Genomic DNA, 23,985 nt, shown 5'->3' with positions numbered 1-23,985 from the left:
TGGGCTAACTCCACAATACATGACCCATGTACCTTAACAAGCAGTGGCCAAGGGGAGGGGATAGGTCACGGATGAGCCTAATAATGGTACCAAACTGACTGTATTTGCTGAATACAAACCTAATTAATAAAAAAAAATAAATTAAAAAATTGTCTTTCTGGCGCAGGGGATTGAACCCAGGAACATTGAACATGTGAAGCACTACCCTCCCAGCCCCCAATTACAGATTATGCTGATTACACTTGCAGTAATAGGAGATTCCCAGATTTCTACATCTTATGTCAGTGAACACATTTGTATCACTGCCATGGACACCATGGAAAGTGTGCATGCCCCCAGTGGTAGAACTATAGTTTGCACAAGGCCACAATCAGCAGCACAACTGCACAGTGGTCTGGTCTATCCAGCAGAGGTGTTTTTTTTTTTTTCTTTCTTTCCTTCCTGCCTGCCTGCTTTCCTTCTTTCCTTCCTCTTTTTCTTCCTTCCTTCTTCCCTCCCTCCCCTTACACACACACACACACACACACACACACTCACACACACACACACACACACACACACAGTTTGGAGCTCCTTGTTCATAGGTCACATACATATACTGGCAAAATGGGAAGTAGTAGTACAGGTCAACCAAACAACTGCCATGTAGGTTGGGAATCCTTTGTAAATATTGGGCTATGAAAACATGTACCTATAGTAAGACTATTGAAACAGCAAATCTTTAAATCTCAACTATGTAAATATTCAAACTATATACTCCTGTGAAGAAAAGTAACATACAGACAAGATAAAGTTTTAATTTTTATTACATACATAAGAACATGAGACAAATATACAAACACAAACATAAAAATTAACCAGAATAAATACAAATAAAATATATAGACAAGAAAGACACATAAAATGATAAGCTACATCCTGCTATTAATTCATAAAATATGATGCTACTCAACTTGATCAAAGGCTTTGTGAGATACATATGTGAAATTTTAATTGTAAAATTCTAAAATTTTCATGAGGGTGATTACTTAGCAGTTAAAAGTGCTTCCTTGCAAAGCCTGCCAGCACAGATTCCATCCTCCAGTGCCCGTATAAAATCAGATGCACAATGTGGCACTGGCGTCTGCAGTCCATTTGCAGTGGCAAAAGGTTCTGGTGCAACCATACCATATTCTGTTCTCTCTTTCTCTTTCTATCATTCTCTCGAAAAAAATAAATAGAAATATTTATATAAAGTATATGTTTTTACACTTTTTAAGGGAAAACATGTAACAAAAATCTTAAGCAACTGCATACCTTTTAAAAATTGTTTTTTTTTTAAATATTTTATTTATTTATTAGACAAAGAGTTTGGGGTGGGGGGAAAGTGAAGGCCAGGGCATTTAGCCATTTCAAATGAACTCCAGATGCATGTGCCTCCTTGTGCATCTGGCTTTACATGTGCACTGGGGAGTTGAATCTGGGTTCTTTAACTTTGCTGGTAAATGCCTTCCCTGCCAAACCATCTCTCCAGTGCAATTGTATACCTTTTTATTAGCCATTGAATTTTCAGAGACTTTACTGGTGGGAAGTTGAAGCAATAAGCATAGTAACATATGAGAATATTTATGAAAATGAAAATTTGAAGTAATATATGCATAAAGAAATATTTGTTCAATGATTACAAATTAGGATATGTTCATTCACAACCACACACACACACACACACACACACACACACACATATATAGTTATTTTTATAACTATATGAAAACTAAAATCTTAAATTTTCTTATTTTGTAAGACAATGATATAATTTAAAAAGGTTTACATAAAAATAAAGATCTGTGGATATTTCAGTAAATCAAAATACCAAAAATTTCATACAAGCTTGGATGGTAGACTTTGGTTATGTTTATTTGATTCTAATGTGTACTCAATGGATGTACTTCTTGTATAATATAAATAACTAATTAAAGCCTTTGTTTTCACTTTGAACAGAACATTGATGGCTGTTTAGTAGATATTTGCATTGCTCCTATATATTGTGCATGAATTTTAATTGCCCGAGGACCTGTGGTGTCTCCATGACCAAGAGAAGCAGAAGGAAAAGCAGACTTGCAAGTACTTCTCCATAACTACGATGATTTCTGACATGTTCTCACATCAAAGAGGCCATTTTTGAGCCTATAATGCCATTATTATAATTTAAATGCGTAATGACCCAATTCAATATGTATTGAACATGTATTACGTATGAGGTATTTTATTTTTTACTATGGCTAAATGAAGAAAAAAATTGTCCCTGGCCATGGGGACATTTATACACCATAGAAGAAATGTGCCATGCACTACAAATCCAACTGTGATCAATGTCATGTAGAAGTTTTCAATAAAATGAGTTTAGAAAATAGGGGGATAATTTTCTGGAATGGCCCACAGTAACCATAAAATGAGATTATTTTCAGTGAATTACACTTGCTAACACAAGATATAATAATTAGTCATTTTAGAAGCAGTGTACCACTATGAGCACATATTAAAAGGGTTTCTGTTGACCTTACACAATTATGAAAATTAAATTACCAGAATATCTCATTTCCCCAACTTCTAGCTAATTAAGACTTTACTTTTAAGGGCATAGAAAATATTTCCCCATCATGAGCCTTAGCTTTATTACTCCTAATTTCATGTTCTAGAACAACATGAACTGATGGTGTCATTTATGATTCTATCAGCACATTTAGACTAATTAAGATATGTTTCCAAATATATTTGTCATCTTCATATAGAAAAAAATACAATTTACAGTACCATTTAATGGGATTGTTAATAATTTCCCTTAGTATTACTTGGCCTAAGTGTATTGGCTAATTTAGAGGAGAAAATGTTTTCCCCTTAAGTTTGTGAAAGTTCAGGTAACAAAATAGGATGCCTTATCCTTCTTGTTTTCATGCGTATCTGTGTGTGTGTGTGTGTGTGTGTGTGTGTGTGTGTGTGTGCATCTGCATGGGTATGGTGCACATCTATTTGTGACACCAGGGCTGGTGTCATTCCTTAGTAATACCGTGTGCCTTTAGCAACAACAACAAAAAAATAATAATAAGGTTTCTCTTTGGCCTGTAGCTCATAATTGGTCTAGACTGGCTGGCCAACAAGCATTAGAAATCCTTTTTTTCGTTGCCTCTTCATTGCTGCTGTTAAAAGTGTATACCACCATGCCAAGAATTGATGAGTGTTCTAGTAATAAAAGTGAGCCTTGGGCTGGAGAGATGGCTTAGCAGTTAAGCGCTTGCCTGTGAAGCCTAAGGACCCCAGTTCGAGGCTCGGTTCCCCAGGTCCCACATTAGCCAGATGCACAAAGGGGCGCACGCGTCTGGAGTTCGTTTGCAGAGGCTGGAGGCCCTGGCGCGCCCATTCTCTCTCTCTCCCTCTATCTATCTTTCTCTCTGTGTCTGTTGCTCTCAAATAAATAATAATAATAATAAAAGTGAGCCTTTATGTGTAAAAGGTGAGTATTTTTTTTTTAACCAATGAGGCTATTTTCCTAGTCTTTCAGGTATCTTTTCAGTGGTTGGTGTGTGTGTGTGTGCGTGTGTGTGTGTGTGTGTGTGTGTGTGTGTGTGTGTGTGAGCGAGAGAGAGAGAAAGAGAGAGAGAGAGAGAGAGAGAGAGAGAGAGTTTTGTGAGGAAGTAATATTTCTTCTGAATGTAGAAATCCATAATGCAGTAAAGCATGTAATAGCTAAAATACTAATGGAAAAAAAGAACTTAACACAAAAATAGATATCATTACTACAGAATTTTCAGCAGTGTCTCTTTTTTAGACAGTGGAGATAATTGTCATCCAATAAACTCATGTTTTTTGGATGTATGTTGCTTCAAATGTCACTGAAAAGATTCCCCTCAGTTTATGAAGGTTCCAATAGGACATTTTAAGGTCTGAAATCTTTGAAAAAAATGAGACTTTCAGAAATCTACATCTCTTATTTATGTAGAAATTTTCCAACACACACCTCCAATTTTCAAATTGTGAAATTTGTCAAATATATCAAGCACTCTGTTAATTATTGTGTGTATGTTGGGGGGGGATGTGGTATACATCTTTAGCAACAGAATACGTTTTCTTTTTTTTTTTTGGAAAATAATTCTGTTTATCCTTAAGATGAATTCTTAAATTCACTGATTCTTTCTACATAAATGTTACTGTTTGTAGTTTAAAGAACGTTCTGCTCTATGACCCTGATATGAACAACAATGATATCTTAAGTTACAGCCTTATTTATTATTTTCTTCAAAAATATTCCTGCATTCTTAAATGGATACCACAAAAAGACTAGTCATCTCAATAAGAGCCATGGGATAGAATTACTTCTCCAGAGCTTTCTTATCTCTTCATCTAACATGTTGTCATATAAGTGCCCAGCACTGGTAAGAGACAATTTCTTCAGGTATAAGCTTTGGTTGGAAAGGGTTGTATTTCACCAACAGTAATGTCAGGGTAGAGTTATTGCTGATGTAAATATATAGCCTTTCAGTTCAGAAATTTCAAAATAACACCTAACAAAACCCAGTGTTAATTAGTGGGTTATTATTCTTGCTAATGTTTAAACTGAAGACTTATGAGAAAATTCTTCTCAGTGTAAGGCAGGACTTAGAAAACTCATCAAACTACATCCAGGAAGGTAACTTGTTTTTTTTTTTTTTAATTTTTATTAACATTTTCCATGATTATAAAATATATCCCATGGTAATTCCCTCCCTCCCCTCCCTCCCCACCCCCACACTTTCCCATTTGAAATTCCATTCTCCATCATATTACCTCCCCGTTACAATCATTGTAATTACATATATACAATATCAACCTATTAAGTATCCTCCTCCCTTCCTTTCTCCACCCTTTATGTCTCCTTTTCAACTTACTGGCCTCTGCTACTAAGTATTTTCATTCTCACGCAGAAGCCCAGTCATCTGTAGCTAGGATCCACATATGAGAGAGAACATGTGGCGCTTGGCTTTCTGGGCCTGGGTTACCTGACTTAGTATAATACTTTCCAGGTCCATCCATTTTTCTGCAAATTTCATAACTTCATTTTTATTTACCGCTGAGTAGAACTCCATTGTATAAATGTACCACATCTTCATTATCCACTCATCTGTTGAGGGACATCTAGGCTGGTTCCATTTCCCAGCTATTATAAATTGAGCAGCAATAAACATGGTTGAGCATGTACTTCTAAGGAAATGAGATGAGTCCTTTGGATATATGCCTAGGAGCACTATAGCTGGGTCATATGGTAGATCAATCTCTAGCTGCTTTAGGAACCTCCACACTGTTTTCCACAATGGCTGGACCAGATTGCATTCCCACCAGCAGTGCAGAAGGGTTCCTTTTTTTCCACATCCCCGCCAACATTTATGATCATTTGTTTTCATGATGGTGGCCAATCTGACAGGAGTGAGATGGAATCTCAATGTAGTTTTAATCTGCATTTCCCTGATGACTAGTGACGTAGAACATTTTTTTAGATGCTTATATGCCATTCGTATTTCTTCCTTTGAGAACTCTCTATTTAGCTCCATAGCCCATTTTTTGATTGGCTTGTTTGATTCCTTATTATTTAACTTTTTGAGTTCTTTGCATATCCTAGATATTAATCCTCTATCAGATATATAGCTGGCGAAGATTTTTTCCCATTCTGTAGGTTGCCTCTTTGCTTTTTTCACTGTGTCCTTTGCGGTGCAAAATCTTTGTAATTTCATTAGGTCCCAGTGGTTAATCTGTGGTTTTATTGCCTGAGCAATTGGGGTTGTATTCAGAAAGTCTTTGCCAAGACCAATATGTTGAAGGGTTTCCCCTACTTTTTCCTCTAGCAGTTTCAAAGTTTCCGGTCTGATGTTAAGGTCTTTAATCCATTTGGACTTAATTCTTGTGCATGGCGAGAGAGAAGAATCTATTTTCATCCTTCTGCAGATATTTATCCAGTTTTCAAAACACCATTTGCTGAAGAGGCTGTCTCTTCTCCAATGAGTATTTTTGGCATTTTTATCGAATATCAGGTGGCTATAGCTACTTGGGCTTACATCTGGGTCCTCTATTCTGTTCCACTGACCTACATGTCTGTTTTTGTGCCAGTACCATGCTGTTTTTGTTACTATGGCTCTGTAGTATAGGTTAAAATCAGGTATGGTGATACCACCAGCCTCTTTTTTGTTGCTCAGTATTATTTTAGATATTCGAGGTTTTTTGTGATTCCAAATGAAGTTTTGGATTGTTTTTTCTATTTCCATGAAGAAAGCCTTTGGAATTTTGATAGGGATTGCATTAAATGTGTAGATTGCTTTAGGTAAGATTGCCATTTTCACGATATTGATTCTTCCAATCCAGGAACAAGGGATGTTTCTCCACTTTCTAGTGTCTTGTGCAATTTCTCGCTTGAGTGTTTTAAAGTTCTCATTGTATAGATTCTTTACTTCCTTGGTTAGGTTTATTCCAAGGTATTTTATTTTTTTTTTTGATGCAATTGTGAATGGGAGTGATTCTCTGATTTCATCCTCTGTGTGTTTGTTGTTAGCATATATGAAGGCTACTGATTTCTGTGTATTTATTTTGTATCCTGCTACATTGCTCTAGGTTTTGATCAGCTCTAACAGCTTGCTAGTAGAGTCTTTAGGGTCCTTTATGTATAGAATCATGTCATCTGGAAATAATGATAACTTGATTTCTTCCTTTCCAATTTGTATCCCTTTTATGTGTGTCTCTTGCCTTATTGCTATGGCTAAGACTTCCAAAACTATATTAAATAGAAGTGGGGACAGTGGACACCCTTGTCTTGTTCCTGATTTTAGTGGAAAAGCTTCCAGTTTTTCCCCATTTAGTAATATGTTGGCAGTAGGCTTGTCATAAATAGCCTTTATTATATTGAGATATGTTCCTTCTATTCCCAGTCTAGTAGGACTTTTATCATGAAGGGATGTTGGATTTTGTCAAATGCTTTCTCTGTGTCTAATGAGATGATCATGTGATTTTTGTCCCTCAACCCGTTTATATAATGTATTACATTTATAGATTTGCGTATGTTGAACCATCCCTGCATCTCTGGGATAAAGCCTACTTGGTCAGGGTGAATGATCTTTTTGATATACTCTTGTATTCTGTTTGCCAATATTTTGTTGAGAATTTTTGCATCTATGTTCATGAGGGAGATTGGTCTGTAATTTTCTTTTTTTGTTCTATCTTTGCCTGGTTTTGGTATCAGGGTGATGCTGGCCTCATAGAAGGAGTTTGGTAGAATTCCTTCTTTTTCTATTTCCTGGAAAAGCTTAAGAAGCAATGGTGATAGCGCTTCCTTAAAAGTCTGGTAAAATTCAGCAGTGAATACATCTGGGCCTGGGCTTTTTTTAGTTGGGAGATTATTGATAACTGTTCGGATCTCCATGTTTGTTATAGGTCTATTTAAGTGATTAATCTCATTTTGATTTAATTTAGGTAGGTCATATAGATCAAGGAAATCATCCATTTCTTTCAGATTTTCATACTTTCTGGAGTATATGCTTTTATAGTATGTCCCTATGATTTTTTGAATTTCTCTGGAATCTGTTGTGATGTTACCTTGTTCATCTCTGATTTTATTAATTTGTGTCTCTTCTCTCTTTCTTTTGGTCAGATTTGCTAAGGGTTTATCAATCTTGTTTATCCTTTCAAAGAACCAACTCTTTGTTTCATTAATTCTTTGGATTGTTCTTTTTGTTTCTATTTCATTAATTTCTGCCCTAATCTTTATTATTTCTTCCCGTCTACTGATTTTTGGTTTGCCTTGTTCTTCTTTTTCCAAGGCTTTAAGGCGAAGCATTAGGTCGTTTACTTGCGACCTTTCTAATTTCTTAATATAGGCACTTAAGGCTATAAATTTACCTCTTAGAACTGCCTTCATTGTGTCCCAGAGATTTTGGTATGTTGTGTTCTCATTATCATTTGACTCTATAAATTTTTTGATTTCCTTTTTGATTTCTTCATTGACCCACTCATCATTTAGTAGTGTATTGTTTAGTTTCCATGATTTTGTGTATGCTCTATAGCCTTTCTTGCTACTGATTTGTAGGTTAATTCCATTGTGGTCAGATAGAATGCAAGGAATTATTTCAATTTTCCTGAATTTGTTAAGATTTGCTTTGTGTCCTAATATATGGTCTATTTTAGAGAATGTTCCATGTGCTGCTGAAAAGAATGTATATTCTTCAGCCTTTGGATGAAATGTCCTGTATATATCTGTTAGGTCCATTCCTTCTATAACCTCATTTAGTCCAGATGCCTCTCTGTTTATTCTTTTCCTGGATGATCTGTCAATTGATGAGAGTGGGGTGTTAAAGTCACGCACCACCACTGTGTTTGGTGTTATCTGTGACCTTAGTTCTAATAGTGTTTGTTTGACGAATTTGGGAGCCCCCATGTTAGGTGCATATATGTTTAGGATTGTAATGTCCTCCTGTTGGAGTGTGCCCTTAATCAATATAAAGTGACCTTCCTTATCTTTCTTGACTAACGTCGGACTAAAGTCTACCCTGTCTGATATTAGGATAGCAACCCCTGCTTGTTTTCTAGGCCCATTTGCTTGAAACACCGTCTTCCATCTTTCACCCTAAGATAATGTCTATCCTTTGTAGAAAGGTGAGTTTCTTGGAGACAACAAATTGTAGGATCCTGCTTTTTAACCCAGTCTGCAAATCTATGTCTTTTCGTTGGGGCATTGAGACCGTTGATATTAAGAGATATTATTGAAAGGTGTGTATTTATGTTTGCCATTTTTGTGTGTGTGTGTGTTTCTGGTTCTACCTGTGCTCTCTTCTGTTAACTGGTATTTGAGTATAGCTTGTTTTTTCTAGGTTCCTTATATGTGTGCTTTTCCTTTTGTTCAGCATGGAGGATTCTATCAAGTATTTTCTGTAGAGTGGTTTTGTCTTCAAATACTCCTTTAACCTGCTTTTGTCATGGAATGTCTTTATTTCTCCATCTATTTGAATGGATAACTTTGCTGGATAAAGTAACCTTGGTTGACAGTTGTTATCTTTCAGAACTTGGAATATGTCACTCCAAGCCCTTCTGGCTTTAAAAGTTTGTGTTGAATGATCTGTATAATAATGAATAATCTGTATAATAATAATGCTGTATTCCTGATGGGCTTGCTTTTGTAGGTAACTTGATTTTTCTCTCTAACTGCTTTCAATATTTTTTCTTTGGTTTGTGTGTTTGGAAGTTTGATTATAATATGGCGAGGAGAGGTTCTTTCTGGGTTTTGTCTGGCTGGGGTTCTAAAGGCTTCCTCTATCTGTATTGGCACCTCTTTCCCAATTTGGGGGAAATTTTCCTCTATGATTTTGTTGAAGATGCCTACTATGCCTCTGGAGTGGAGTTCTTCTCCTTCTACTATGCCCTGAATTCTTATATTGGATCTTTTCATAGTGTCCCGAATATCTTGAAATTCCCACTCATATTTTTCTATAAGTTTGTCTTTCTCTTTGTTGGACTGCATTAGGTCTGCCACCTGGTCTTCTAGCTTAGATATTCTGTCCTCTCCCTCATCCATCCTACTGGTGAGATTTTCTACAGAGTTTTTTATTTCATTAACTGTGTTCTTCATTGCTGGTAATTCTGACTGTTTTTTTTTTTATTATTTCTATTTCCTTATTTATGTCTTGTATTGCCTTCTTTATTTCATGAAATTGGTGTCCTGCATCTTCTTTGATTCCTTTGATTTCCTCTTTAAGTTCCTCTTTGACTCCTTTGATATGTTCTCTGACTTCTTTGAACATATTTACAATCATTCTTTTGAAATCTTTTTCAGACATTTCCTCTAACTCGTTCTCACTGGAGGTCATTTCTGATGCATTAATACTTTTAGGTGGATTTATATCGTCTTGCTTTTTAGTGTTTCTTGTGTTATAATGTATATATTTTTGCATCTTGGATTAAGTTAATGCTTGGATTTTCTAGCTAGCTGGGTATTCTTAGCTGTATCAGTTGATTTGATGTTATATATTTTCAGGGTAGGAGCTTAACATGTTAGATGTGGCTCTTAAGACTCTGAGAGTATCTACAAAGGTGCCCCTAGGGGTTGAGTTTCCATGCTATGGGAGTATTCAAATAGGGTTGAGTGGAATAAAACACAGGTAGATTCTAAAAGTTAAGTAAACACTGTACCCATTCAGTCAATAACAGCCCCAAGTATGTATGCCAGAGTAGTTATTATAACATCCAGATCCTCTATCAACATAGAGGTTAAGATTTCTGGTCTGTTGAGGGATCCCAGTCAGCTTGTGCCCAAGTGAGACCCTTCCCTGGTGCAATCCCAGTTACTTTGGGTGATTTTGGTCTCAGTCAAGTTGCTGCCTGGGTCGTCGGGCTGCTGTTCTGATTTCTGGAGCTGGGCACTTGCTTTTCCTATGGGGCAAACCGAGCTGCTGCTGCTGCCTCTGCTGCTGCCGTAGCTGCCACCACTGGAGCCACCACCGCTGCTGAAGCTGCCGCTGCCATGTCCACCGCTGCTGCTCCCCCCGAAGCCGCTGCTGCGGGATCTGCCGCCGCTGCCGCTCCTGGGTCCGCTGCTGCTGGGGCCGCTGGTACCGGTGCTGGAGCCGCTGAAGTTGCTGCCGAACTCTGCTCCTGCTTGGGTCCCGCTGTCAGCCCAAGTTGGCATGGCCAGGTCCCGGGCCACTGCTGTGTTCGCTGGAGCTGGGCTCAGGCGGTGGGGGAGGGGAGGGAGCTGCGGCTGCTCTGGTTCTCTCGCTGCTCCACGTGTTCTTCTACCTCGCGGTCTTCTCCTCCGCTGCTCGCTGCCACTCTCCCCTCACGTTTCCTGAGTTGCGGAGAGTGCGGTGTGAGGGGAAAATCCCGCACCTGGCTTTTCCTGCGGCTCGAGCCGAGTCTGGCGGCTTTCTGCTGCGCCGCGGCCGTGGTGGTTGGCCGAGCTGCCGGAGCCGCTTTTCCTGCCTGTGCGGGCTCTTGATGCTCTATAACTCTTCTACTTCTCCACTGCCGCTTCAATTTCCTATACACCTCAGATTTTAGTAAAAGTGTGTATTTTGCTGAGTTTTTTGGGTCTTTTTCCCCCCAGGCTGCTTTGGAGTGGTACCTACGCCGCCATCTTAACCAGAAGTCCCGGTAACTTGTTTTTGTAAATAAAGGTTTTGATTGTTATTTTGGGGGTGTGTAATATCCATCCCCATCTATTGACCACACAGCCTAAACTATATTATCTTGTCTAACATATCAAGTTTTCTGATGCCTGCACCACAGTTAAATGGCTATATTTTTAAGCTCCTATAGGAAACACCTATTATATGTTTTATTCATGACATGTATAATTGGCATATACATATTAGTAATATAGGTTTCATATGTATTCTTAAATTAAAATTGTTATAATAATATCATTGATGAAAATTTACTTCCTTAAGTTGTTGATTAATGACAATCTCAAAATAAAGTAATAAGGCACTGAAAACTCTTAGTTTTATACTATTTTATATAACATTGTAATATCTGAGGAAATAAATAGATGGAGAACCTACCGTAAGAGTTATTTCAAAAAGGTGGGTCCACATACACTCCTCAGCATGAAGAGATATTTTCAAAGCAGAATAGCATTTCTCCATATAAAGAACGTTAGTGGAAAAAGACATACTAAACTGATAAGAAAGACCAATTTCTCAGATGACTCACATTTGGGACATGAATTACATTAGTCACCAAAGAGCATGAAGCAGTATCTTCCACAAAGAAGTAATAAGGCAGAGATAACAATAGGTAAGCCAATAATGAGGAAAAGAAAAAGAATTTTTCTTTTCAGTCTTTTCAAAGTTTCCCTGAATGCAATACACTTAGAGAGTCTTAACCGTTCCTATTTTGTGCAGAAAAGGAATAATTTGATATGAGGGGAAAAAATTTTATAATTTAGTTGAAATGGTCTTACTACATTCAGAAAGACTGTAAATTCAAATCAAAGACCAGTTTTATTTACTTTTCTGAAATTTTAATTTCCATTAAATAAAATCCACCCATTACCATCACTATTTTGGTATAGGCATTTAAAATAATGTTTATTTCTCTTTTATACAGGCCTTGTCCTTATGAAGAGGTTTTAAAATTTCTGTACGGATTTACTAGCACTTAAAATAATAATTGGCTGAGGCTTAGCAAATTATACCTTGTTGAACTGAGGGACAAGTTCATTGGTCTACTCAATAGTTCTTCCTTTGTTAAGAAAATAACTGAATCTATGAAGGGATTTTTCCTCTAAATTGTTTAACCTTACTCATGTGTTCTTTTAGCCCTGCTATGAGTATATCATAGTGCCTGTGAGTCTAGGCCTAAGGTTTCAAAATTCCTGCTTTAAGTAGAGGAAATGATGGACCATCAAATTCCTTCCAACTGCATTAGGGTCATGTAGGGGATTTCCAAGAAGAAAATGAGTTCAAGTACAAAACTCATCATCATCACAGTAACAGCATAAGAATGTTTGGGACATAACCTGCTGGCTATAAGATATATGCAATTTTTAAAATTTACTATTATTAGTTGGGCATGGTGACACACACCTTTAATCCCAGCACTTGGGAGGCAGACGTAGGAAGATCGCTGAGAGTTTGAGGCCACCCTGAAACTAAATAATGAATTCCAGGTCAGTCTGAGCTAGCATGATACCCTACCTTAGAAAACAAAACAAAAATTTATACATATATATATATGTGTGTGTGTGTGTGTGTGTGTGTGTGTGTATTTTATTTTTATAATTATGAGTGACTATATATAGATGTTATATACATAATTTAAAATATATTTTTACAATTATTTAGATAAAAGTGGCTGATGAAAAAATAGTGCCTGACATATATTTATGTATTAGGATTCTTTGGGTCACAGCTTTATAAAGGCTTATATATAAAAAAAAAAAGCTTATAACCTCTAACTTGAATAAAGAAGAGTTTATTCTAAGGCCACTTAGAAGACATTAATTTCTCATGGTGTATAGGGCTGAGGCAAGGTTTAGAATGAGCTGTTGAAGTCCAAATATGGGAGAAAACAGCTAAATCATGTTCTCAGAGTCTATATACACTCAAAGACACTGTTATTGGATAGGAATTTGTTTTCTAAGTGTCCATCCCATTTTTGTGTCTCTCTCTTTTCTTGTTTTGCACATGTGTATGTGTTGTGAGGGTGTGCATTGGCCCTAGGTGTGTGTGTGTGCACATGTGTGTGTGTATATGCATGGTGTGAAGGTATGCATGGATCATAGGTGTGTGTGTGATGTGAGATTATGCATGGGTCATAGGTGTGTGTGTGTGTGTGTGTGTGTGTGTGTGTGTGTGTGTGTGTGTATGTGGTGAGAGGGAAAGTTTGCATGGGTCCAAACTGCATGTGTGGAGGCCATATATAACCCTGGGCAATGTTGCTCAGGATTCCCAACCACCTCTTTTGAGACATAGTCTCTCACTGGCCTGGAGGTCACCAATTAGGTTAGACTAGGGATCTTCCTTGCTCCCAGAAATGGGAGAACACTACTGCTCTTGATATTTTCCATGAATACTGGGGATTGATCTAAGTATTCACACTTTCTTATGAGGCCAGTATTTCACTAACTGAGCCATCACTCCTGTCTCCAATCTATTTCATAGAAATTTTCTAAAGACTATATGATAATGCTTTCATATCCCAAAATAACAAAGACCTTTTCTTTCAAATACCCCAATATTTCAGTGTTCGTTCGAATCTCTAAATGCAACGTGGTTATTTGTGTAGATACTTGTCTATAATGGGATAAGAATTGTTCTCTTCCTTGTTTATTGGAGAAGGGGGTCATCATTATGCTCCATGATCATTTTCAATTTAGCAACTGACAATTTTATGGTCTATTATAATGTGACTACCTGAATTAATAATACTTTGTATACAGGGAATTATTTATATTTCAAAGATAAAAATCCCACTAAAATGATAACATATTACTTTCTCAACTGGAAGTCTTAAAGGTTTTAAGGGACCCAGCAAACTTAACTTTGTTCCCAAGAACATCTTTTCTCTGGCCTTACCCTTAGACTATACACCTCATTGCCTCCTAACAAATTAGACTTCTGTGCCCCAAAATGACTGTTAGAGTTACATCCCACACCATTAAGGTAAAGAAAGTGGGTCTTTCACAATGGTTATCAAAGCCAAGATAAATCATTTTAGTATCTGAAAAGCAAGTCAACATTGCACTGCCTCATTTGATTTTTGTAACACATTCATGCATTGATTAATCATCAGTGGCAAATGATGGACTACAATGATTGGTTTCTGTCAACAAGACCCCAAGAAGTGTGAGCACAATTCTACCCATACCATCTGGCTAAGCAAGGACAATATCAGCCCAGAAGATTCTGCAGAGTTGTTTTCTTAAGAACATGAGGAGATAAAAAGTTAACATGAAAAGTGTTAATGCAAACTAATTTAGTTCTTCTATGGTAGTCTTAAAGGATTTTGTTTAGTCGGGCATGGTGGCACATACCTTAAACCCAGCATTGGGAGGCAGAGGTAGGAGAATCATTGTGAATTCGAGGTCGAGGCCACCCTGAGACTATGTAGTAAATTCCAGGTCAGCCTGAGCTTGAGTGAGATCCTACCTCAAAAAAAAAAAAAAAAAAAAAAAAAAAGAATATTCTTTATCTTTTAAGTCCTTTGGTTTTGGAAAGGAATTAAAAAAAAACAAAAAACACTTCATTGTATCTGACTTCATTATTTTGCCTCAGCAAATTGCAAACCTAACCTTCTTTTAATAATTCATACCATGTATAGTCATTGTTTATTTTTCTCTTGGGGAAAAAAAAATATGAGAAACATCTACTGCATGAGAGACCCTATGCTAATGAGTTTTGGTCCCTGATGACATGACATCTGCTGGATGCAGATCAATGATCCAGAAATGAAAAGTTCTCCCATGTGGTTGGCCAGACTTTTAAATTTCATATGCCAATGATGTATTTAAAAGCTTCTCTTTTAATTACGATTTATTTGAGGGAACTTCCCTCTTTCTTTTTTATCTTTGATTCCTGTCCCAAGTCCTTGCCCATCATCTTCTGAAAGCTTTATTTCCTATTCTTTCTTGAGAGCACAAGTGTTTATTTATATTATAATAATTCTAAAGTAGTGTGTCAAAATATTCCCAAAGTGTCTGTTTTCCTTAATGTGATTTCTACCTTGGTTTTATTTGGAATTTATAGTTAATTAATGATGTATCTAGAAAATCAAATCCCTTTGATACATGGAATTTTTATTCATCTCCAATGATAAGTGCTATTATATTGCCTTAATATGTTAGGATGAAATAGTGCGCTAATTCCGATCAAGTACTGCCATCAGAATCCACAGAAGATTCCATTAGTCACTTTATTCTTACACCCATCATTCCCAGCAATTCAGTTCAGATTGTCCTTCATTATGTATCTCACATAACCAACCACAATGCTTTTCTCTATGTGTAAGCCCTCCAGTTCTTTCCAATCAAGCAGGTCATGTCCTGGTAGGGAATATGGTCTAAATACAAAAATTGTGTTCATTAAATTTATGTTTTTTCACTCTCTTTCCTAATAATTTTGTGGAGCAGACATTAAGACTGGAGCCTTCACCACACTCTTAAAATCATGATGTAATCTCACAATTGGTTCAATTTATCTAAACTAGCATTAATTTGAAAGTAAAGCAAAATGTGTGAGACAGAAACACTCCATTACTCATGAACTTGTTGGTTTTGATGGAACATTGTTAAATTCAAATTCAAGACTTTTAAAATTTATTTTATTTTATTAATTTATTTAGTTTTGATTTTTCAAGGTAGGGTCTCACTGTAGTTCAGGCTGACCTGTAATTCACTATGTAGTCTCAGGGTGGTCTTGAACTCACAGCGATCCTCCAACCTCTGCCTCACAAATGCTGAGATTAAAGGTGTGCACCACCATGCCCAGCAAGACTTTTTTCATATTAATGAGTATTTTATTTAGATAAATATGAGTGCATGTATATATGTGCACAAATACAAGTGAAGGTCATATTTAATCTTGCAGTCTAAGATACTTCTATGTTATACTTAGCATAGTCCATGAACTTTTGTCAAATTACAGAATGCTTTTGATTCTCATGTTGCCTAGACATTCTAGATTGCAGACAGACTATATATGCACTAATGTAATGAAAAGTTAAAATTTTGAAACTTGTCCACATTTGTTCCACAATATAGACTTTCCTGTCCACAATCTTTGTTCAATTTCATTTGAAAGAATAATAAATGGAATCGCTAATTGTGTCAACTCTTCAAAAAAACGTTTTTGATGTAAAATTAAACAAAAGTTGAAGTGTTTCAGTGAAGAACATTGTTTTTTCAGATAAGTGAACATCTTTGCTATTCATGCTATTAAATGTTGCACTGTTTTCCACTTGAATAATGTCAGTTTTATCATTTCGCCTTTCTTCTTGGCATTTCCATTTCAGTAGTGTTTGCTTTGGTTTAGCTTATTAACACTCTTACTTAAATTGATGCCAGCTTTTTCCAGAATATAGACTTATTTGACAGAAGAGCTTGATAAACTGTAAAGAAAATAGTTGAACACATACTTTTATAACCATCCTGACTACATCAGGGACATTATGTCTTGCCAGGAATTTATTTGTCATATCTGAATTGTTCAAAGTTCGTCTAGATGCACACAATTTTCCAAGTATTTTTCTTCTTAAAATGAATCTGTAGGTATAATGAGTTGATTAAATATGATCTATAATTTTTATAAAGATGTGTAAATAATTCTGAAAACTAGTAATGACATGGAGTGGACTTAACAAGGGTCTTCATTGGCTATTATGTATGTCAAGGCAACTATCAGGAACTATCTTGCTATTGTGACTCTGTAGACATGCTTAGGACTAATAAATAAATCTAGAACTTAGATATTGGAAGAGAAAAGACAAGATCTTCCTTTGATTCCCAGGACAGTGCCATAGGAGGTGAAGCAGTATGAAGCTCCAATAACTGTGAAAGAAATTTCCACACCTGACACTGAGTGGCATTCCTGAAATACATCCATGAACAAAGTAGAGAATTCTTATATTGTATCCTTGTTGGGAAAATGTTGCAGAGAGCAAAGAGTGACATGAAACATGTACCAAGAGATGGTGTAGAATATTATCTATGCTTGGATAGTGTTGGGGTACAAATTGAACAAGGCAGACCAAGTAAGTTTACTGTATAAGGTGTTGACAGCAACTGAGTGAGTAAAGGGGGCAATAGTAGATGACTATTGTGAATCTAGGGTGAAAGAAAAAGTGGAAGCCAGCATAATGTAATTTCAGTGTTCAAGAGGAACTGTCTAGTAAACTGAGAATCAACTAATGGGACAACAGGGAAAAATGTAGGGTGGGCAGTTAGAATCACTGACATGACCTTATCCAGGTCAAGAATGAAGACAGAGAATGCACTGGAAAATGATGGGATCCTTAAGAGATCCTGATAGTGAGCTTCAGGATTTCCCCATGCAGTGAACGGTGCTGAGAACAAGGCATGGACTGTTACTTTGGGTTTAAATGACTGGATTGGGAGTTAAGATCAGAGGCCTGCCAAGATCTGTCATATCATAAAATGTAAAAGTAACAGTTTGGGGCTGTCATGTATGTTATACCATTCACAACATTGATAAACAGTCTTTAAGAGAAATATTTCCCACTAAGAGTTTGTCTTCCATGAAATGATAAATGGAATGAATTCTTAATTTTTGAGAAGCTATTTATGAGTTGAAGCCTGGAGACTGTAAAGCAAAGGTCAGGTATAAGTGGGAATTTTGACAACAACATCAGATCCTTACTCACTTAGCCAATACTGGTGAAGGAAGAGAGAGAGATATTTTCTCTGAGAATTACTATAAGGTATCAATGTGTACTTACAAGTAAAATAACTAAAAAAAGCATAGCAGGGATTTAGGTCTCATGCATCTCAGAGAACATTCTCTGAAGCATGTCTCCTTCAAGAAGAATGGTGCCGGGCTCCTCCCTGGGCAGGTATTGCTGTGGAAGGACCAGGCCTGCTGGTTCCTCCCAAGGGGTTGAAGGAGGAAGATGAGCACACGACGACTCAGAAATCTCTCCTAGCCACCAGATAAAAACCATACTGAGTCGGGAGTCTTGTGGAAGCAGGAACTCACAGGAACTTGCTTTATTGCTATGAGCAGTTGCCTATATCATGTTAGGGACGAAGGCAGGGATTTTAGGACAGTGGGGTGGGGGGGAGGTAAGGGCCAATAGTAAACTGTAACTATTGAAATGGTAATTTTAACTGTCACACAGAGGTGGCAGGCAAGAAGCCATTAGGTGTCTTGCTGAGTCCTAGCTGGCCAGAGACAAGTCGCCAAACTTTAGGTAGGCTCAGGAAGTTCCACTAGGCCTCACACCTGGGGTTTAAGAAAGATGATAATCTTGCACTCTCTTCTGAGGAGCTGGTTAAATCCATATGGTTTCCTTTTTGATTGCACTCCAATCTGATATGGTCTGGTATTATTTTGTATACACTCTCTTGCTTCCCACAGTGTTTTTTTTTTTTTTTTGTTTTTTTTTTTAATAGTTAAGGGAATTATCTAAGTTACAATAACGTATTGCCATAGACAGAGGGCTGGTAATTCCTCACACTCTGGAGGCTAGAAGTCTGAAATCAGTGTGAAGCTCTGATGAGGTCTTGGTTATGGTCCTTCTGTTCATAGATGGATTTCTCCTCCTGGTATCTTCACATGTTGGACAACAGAGAGAAAGATCGAGAAACCACGTCCCTTCTTATAAGCCTATGTTGGGAGCTTTCTGTTCATAATCCAATTACCTCCCTGCACACTGTACCTCCAAATACTGTCAGATTTATGATCAGAGTTTCAACAATGATATTAAGGGGACACAGTCAATTCTTAACAATGATCTTAACATTATTGTCCCTGTTTTACAAATTAATTTAACTGAAGCTAAGAGGAATTTAACAATATACCAAATAACACAAGCCTTGTCATCCAGAATGGCCTTTTGTAGGCACACATGAATACATAAATAATCTGCATCACTGATCATTCATGTGCATGTGCATGACAAAGAAGGAAATCTTAGAACACTTCAACCACTGGCAACTGTGCTTCAACTTAGAGTTCACCTTCTCAGTTAAAGAGCACAGGTATGACAACAATGCTGAGCAAATTGTTGCCATAGTCATATGCCTCGGAGAGAAGTAGCTCTCCTTTTCCCTCTCTCTTCCACCAAGGAGTGGAGCCAACATATCAATGGAGCAAGTCACAGTTGTCGATGCCAGCTTCTTGAAATCTACCCAGGGTGGAATCCTGACAATGATTTAGGACATACAATGGGTGATCCATTCATGTTGCAGCAGTCTACAAATCCAGCGCCAGAAATTCTGGGACCTCCACCTCCTTCATTTCATCTTGGAGGACCAGCAGTTGGACCAGGAGGAAATCTAGGTGCTGGAAATGGAAACCTGCAAGGACCAAGGCACATGTAGAAAGGCAGAGTGGAAACTAGCAGAGTTGTTCACATCATGGATTTTCAGTGAGGAAAAAAACTTGAGATACCAACTACTACAGTTAGTTGAACCTTTTGGAGTTATTTCAAATCATCTGATTCTAAATAAAATAAATAAGGCATTTATTGAAATGGCAACCACAGAAGATGCTCGGGCTGCAGTGGATTATGATACAACCACACCAGCATTAGAATTTGGCAAGCCAGTGAGGGTCCATTTGTCCCAGAGATACAAAAGAGTAAAGAAGCCTGAAGGAAAGCCTGATCAGAAGTTTTATCAGAAGCAAGAGCTTGGACGTGTGATACATCTCAGCAATTTGCCCCATTCTGGCTATTCGGACAGTGCTGTCCTCAAACTTGCTGAGCCTTATGGGAAAATAAAGAATTATATATTGATGATGAAAAGTCCGGCCTTTATTGAGATGGAGACCAGAGAAGATGCATTGGCCATTGTTGACCACTGTTTGAAGAAAACACTTTGTTTCCAGGGGAGATGTGTTAAGGTTGATTTGTCTGAGAAATACAAAAATCTGGTACTGAGGATTCCTAACAGAGGCATTGACTTGCTGAAAAAAGATAAATCCCTGAAAAGATCTTACTCTCAAGATGGCAAAGAATCTCCAAGTGACAAGAAATCTAAAACTGATGGATCTCAGAAGACTGGAAGTACTGCCAAAGGTAAAGAACAAGAAGAAAAGTCAGGTGAAGATGGTGACAAAGATACAAACGATGACCAGACATAACAAGAACCCAATATGCTTCTCGAGTCTGAAGACGAGCTGCTTGTTGACGAAGAGGTAATAGTAACTCTGCTAGAAACTGGCAATTCAGTGGGAGATGAGACTGACCTTGCTAATTTGGGCAATGTGGCTTCTGATGGGAAGAAAGAGCCTTCAGATAAAGCTGTGAAAAGAGAGTTACGTGCTTCAGCAGCAGCCAAGAAAAACTTAAGAAGGTGGACAAGATGGAGGAACTTGATCAAGGCAATGATTCTGCGTTGGAAAAATGGAATTAGAATGAGGAAAATGCAGAAACAAGTGCTGAATCAGCTGAGAATGCTGATGATTTGAACAAAGATGGAAGTGAAAATGCAGGTGGCCAAAGTGATGAAAAGGAAGATATATAATCCCAAATGAGTGTAGAATTGGACCATATCAGCCCAATGCTCCTGTTGGTATAGACTATGTGATACCTAAAACAGGGTTTTACTGTAAGTTGTATTCACTCTTTTATACAAATGAAGGAATTACAAAGAATACTCATTGCAGCAGCCTTCCTCATTATCAGAAATTAAAGAAATATCTAAATAAGTTTGCAGAAGAATGCAGGTAGAAGAAGGAAACTTAAGATGTTCAAGAAGCTTATTTCAAACACAATGGTTCTTTGTTTTTAGTGTTAACCTTTTTAAATACAGTACTGATAGAAGAAAACTACTGTACTCTTTTGTTTTAGTGAAAGAATAATAGATGTCTTTTGTTAATGTGCTAAGTGTTATAGCAAAAAAAAAAAAAATGCAAACGGTTAAGTTAATGAAGAGGAATTTTCCTTTCATCAGAATAACAGACAGAACTACTTTGTAGAGACTGTAGTCTATGGAAGACACCTTGCACCACTAAGAAAAAGATAATAGAACCATTCAGAAAAATGAAATTTAGTAGTTTGAGGCTTCCAAGAAATGTCAACTTTTGATTCTATTCAATAAACAACAAAACCAGTAAAAAAAAAAAAAAAAAAAAAAAATCTACTTCTTATGACATATGACAAGGAGGCACAGAAACAAATTTGTGATGCCCAGTGCATATGGTTAACTTAAACAATGCAATTTGCAGCTAAAAATGCATTTGTCAATTACAGCCATAACACTTACTACCAGCCCTGGGCTTAGCCCTTTTCTAATGAATATGAGGGGAAATATATATATATATATATATATATATATATATATATATATATATATATATTGTGTTAAAATTGACACTCACTCATTGAATCCACTCTAAAATGCATTTTTCTATGTCTTTCAAATTATTTTGTCATTGTCAAAACACTATTTTCTGCTAGCAAGGATTTTGACTCATTTTTTTTTCTTATAATAATTGACTACATAGAATCCTTAATTTGGACCATAAAATATCAGCAAGCTCCATTTTAGCTGCAATGACAACAACTTTAAAACATGACTAAATTACATCTAACAAACATCTTTTGTTTCTTGTGAATTATTTAGAAATACTTATTCTTTTAACAGATACCTTGAAAGATGCTTTCAGTGATTTGAAAGTACTGGTTAGTATAACCCTGTTCAAAGCAAGTGCAAATTTTTCTTAAGTATGCATATTTTATAAATATAAATATTTTTTTCTAAATGTTTTCATGGCTAATCAACATTAAGAGGAAGCATGTTAATTTTATTACTTTTTCATAATAAAGGACATTTACCTGTATATTTTCCTTCTAATGTCAACTATTGTCTAAGTAACATTTGGTTTGGAGCAGTCCTTCTGTTACTGAATCATCTTACTTCTGTTTGCCTAAGAGATCCATTTGGAAACGGTTCCTCTCTAAAGCTCAGTGCTGTTAAATGTGAGATGAGAATGACTGTAATTTATATTTGTATCTGCCACTACTATCTCTACTTTCAGTTACTCACTACAGAAGAACAAATGAGAAAATTTCACTTCTTTAATATGGAATTCCAAGCTTGTGGAGTTTATAGGACCTAACTAAGTAATAATACACGTGCATATTTAGTAGAGGACTTGGCACATGCACTCTCAATAAATACTTAATATCCTTTCTATTTCTTATTAAAATACTTCTTCACTGTTTTCAGAACTCAACCCTGAGACTTCTGAACAAGCCTGAGTATAATCAGCCATTACTTCCTGGAAGCAGGATCCCATTGCTTTCCACACAGGACACCAACTTTAAATGCATGAACTTCCACATGAATCCCCAAAGCTTCAAGTTCATGTTTCGAGTAATTGCCATAAGCAAACAGCACTAAAGTACAAGTCCCACAAATTTATAAGTTGAGGTCCAATGAAAAATGAAATTGATCAACATGGAAATTTTGACACAATAAATCCAAAGGTATACTAAGTGCAATTATGAATTATGAATGCTGTTGGAAGTTGAAAAAATTTAAAATAGAAAAAAAATATTTAAAAAGAACACTAGGAAGAAGCTTAGTGAGACAAGAGAGAAATAATATTGAAGAAATTGAAGAAGAAAAGAGAGGAAAGCTAGTCACTAACCAGGACATCAGTTTTATGCATTCTGTGTAGCATATTATTGGGGTGCTTTCTGAAGAATGAAGACTATCTTCTTTCAGCAATTCTCCATAAATTCTTGCTCTCTCTATTCTTTAGAACAAAATGTAATTAATAGGATACTGAGGTTAAAACGACATGGACACACACACACACACACGAAATAAATAGATTAGAAATATATATATGGCTAGGGGTATGGCTTAGCAGTTAAGGCATTTGCCTGCAAAGCCAAAGGACCCAGGTTTGATTCCCCAGGACCCACAATAGCCAGATGCACAAGAGGGGCATACATATCTGGAGTTCGTTTGCAGTGGCTGGAGGCCCTAATGCACTCATTCTTTATATCTCTCTTCCTCTTTCTCTGTCAAATAAATAAATAAATAAATAAATAAAGGTAAAACATGACAGATAAGATAGATAGACAGATATACATATGCAACTAGCTCTATAAATAATTGTTGATCATCATTCCATAGGTAGGTTCGTTTAATCAAGCAATCATTTTGAGCATTTATGAAACCCCATCTTCTTGGGAAGACATATAAAGTAAGCAGTGACACCCAAAGCACTATAAACTCAAATCTGTACCCCACGTCCTGAGCATGCTATCGGGATGAGCAAATAAGCCTAGAAATAAAATTTCATTTATTACATCTAGTGAGATACTAAAGAAACCTACGAAGATCCAGAAAATAGGTAAAATATCAACTGCCAGTCTCAAAGGAATATGCTGTCTCCTCTTAATACTTTTCATTTAATTCCCTAGGCCACATTAGAACAAACCTAAATAATTAAGAAACTTGAGCTATATCTGCAGCTCCTTTTGTTGATTAAAGGGGATTAATAATTTCAAATAGATATAGGTGTCTGCAATCAGATAGAAATAAGTGACACCTTAATGAGTCCACTGGACTATCAGAATTACGAACTTTTAAAAAAACTCTTCATGTATTTTAAACATGACATATAGTTCTGTTGAGAAGCTACTTCTGAACACATGCCTGTGTAAACTTATATAGCACTCTAAAAGAGTTTCTTAAAGGGAGCTGCAAGTTGTACTGCTATAATGAATGCTTTTAAAGACTGGCAGATTAAAGGCCCATGCCATAGCAGATGGCCTTCTCTGCCAACACTACAGATTTCCCTA

The 23,985-nt window shown here is 36.7% G+C and overlaps 1 protein-coding gene and 1 pseudogene across 3 annotated transcripts in view; one reads left to right on the top strand and one right to left on the bottom strand.

Annotated features, from left to right (window-relative positions):
* Positions 1–23,985, bottom strand: part of Naaladl2 (N-acetylated alpha-linked acidic dipeptidase like 2) — a 1,016,062-nt gene that overhangs the window by 329,970 nt on the left and 662,107 nt on the right. The gene's annotated exons all lie outside the window — the stretch shown is intronic.
* LOC123453293 lies at positions 19,359–20,910 on the top strand (annotated as a pseudogene).

This window comes from Jaculus jaculus, chromosome 11, assembly GCF_020740685.1.
Source record: "Jaculus jaculus isolate mJacJac1 chromosome 11, mJacJac1.mat.Y.cur, whole genome shotgun sequence".
NCBI classification, from domain to species: domain Eukaryota; kingdom Metazoa; phylum Chordata; class Mammalia; order Rodentia; family Dipodidae; genus Jaculus; species Jaculus jaculus.
The sequence above is the reverse complement of the archived record's forward strand: the minus strand, read 5'-3'. Positions and strand labels throughout refer to the sequence as shown.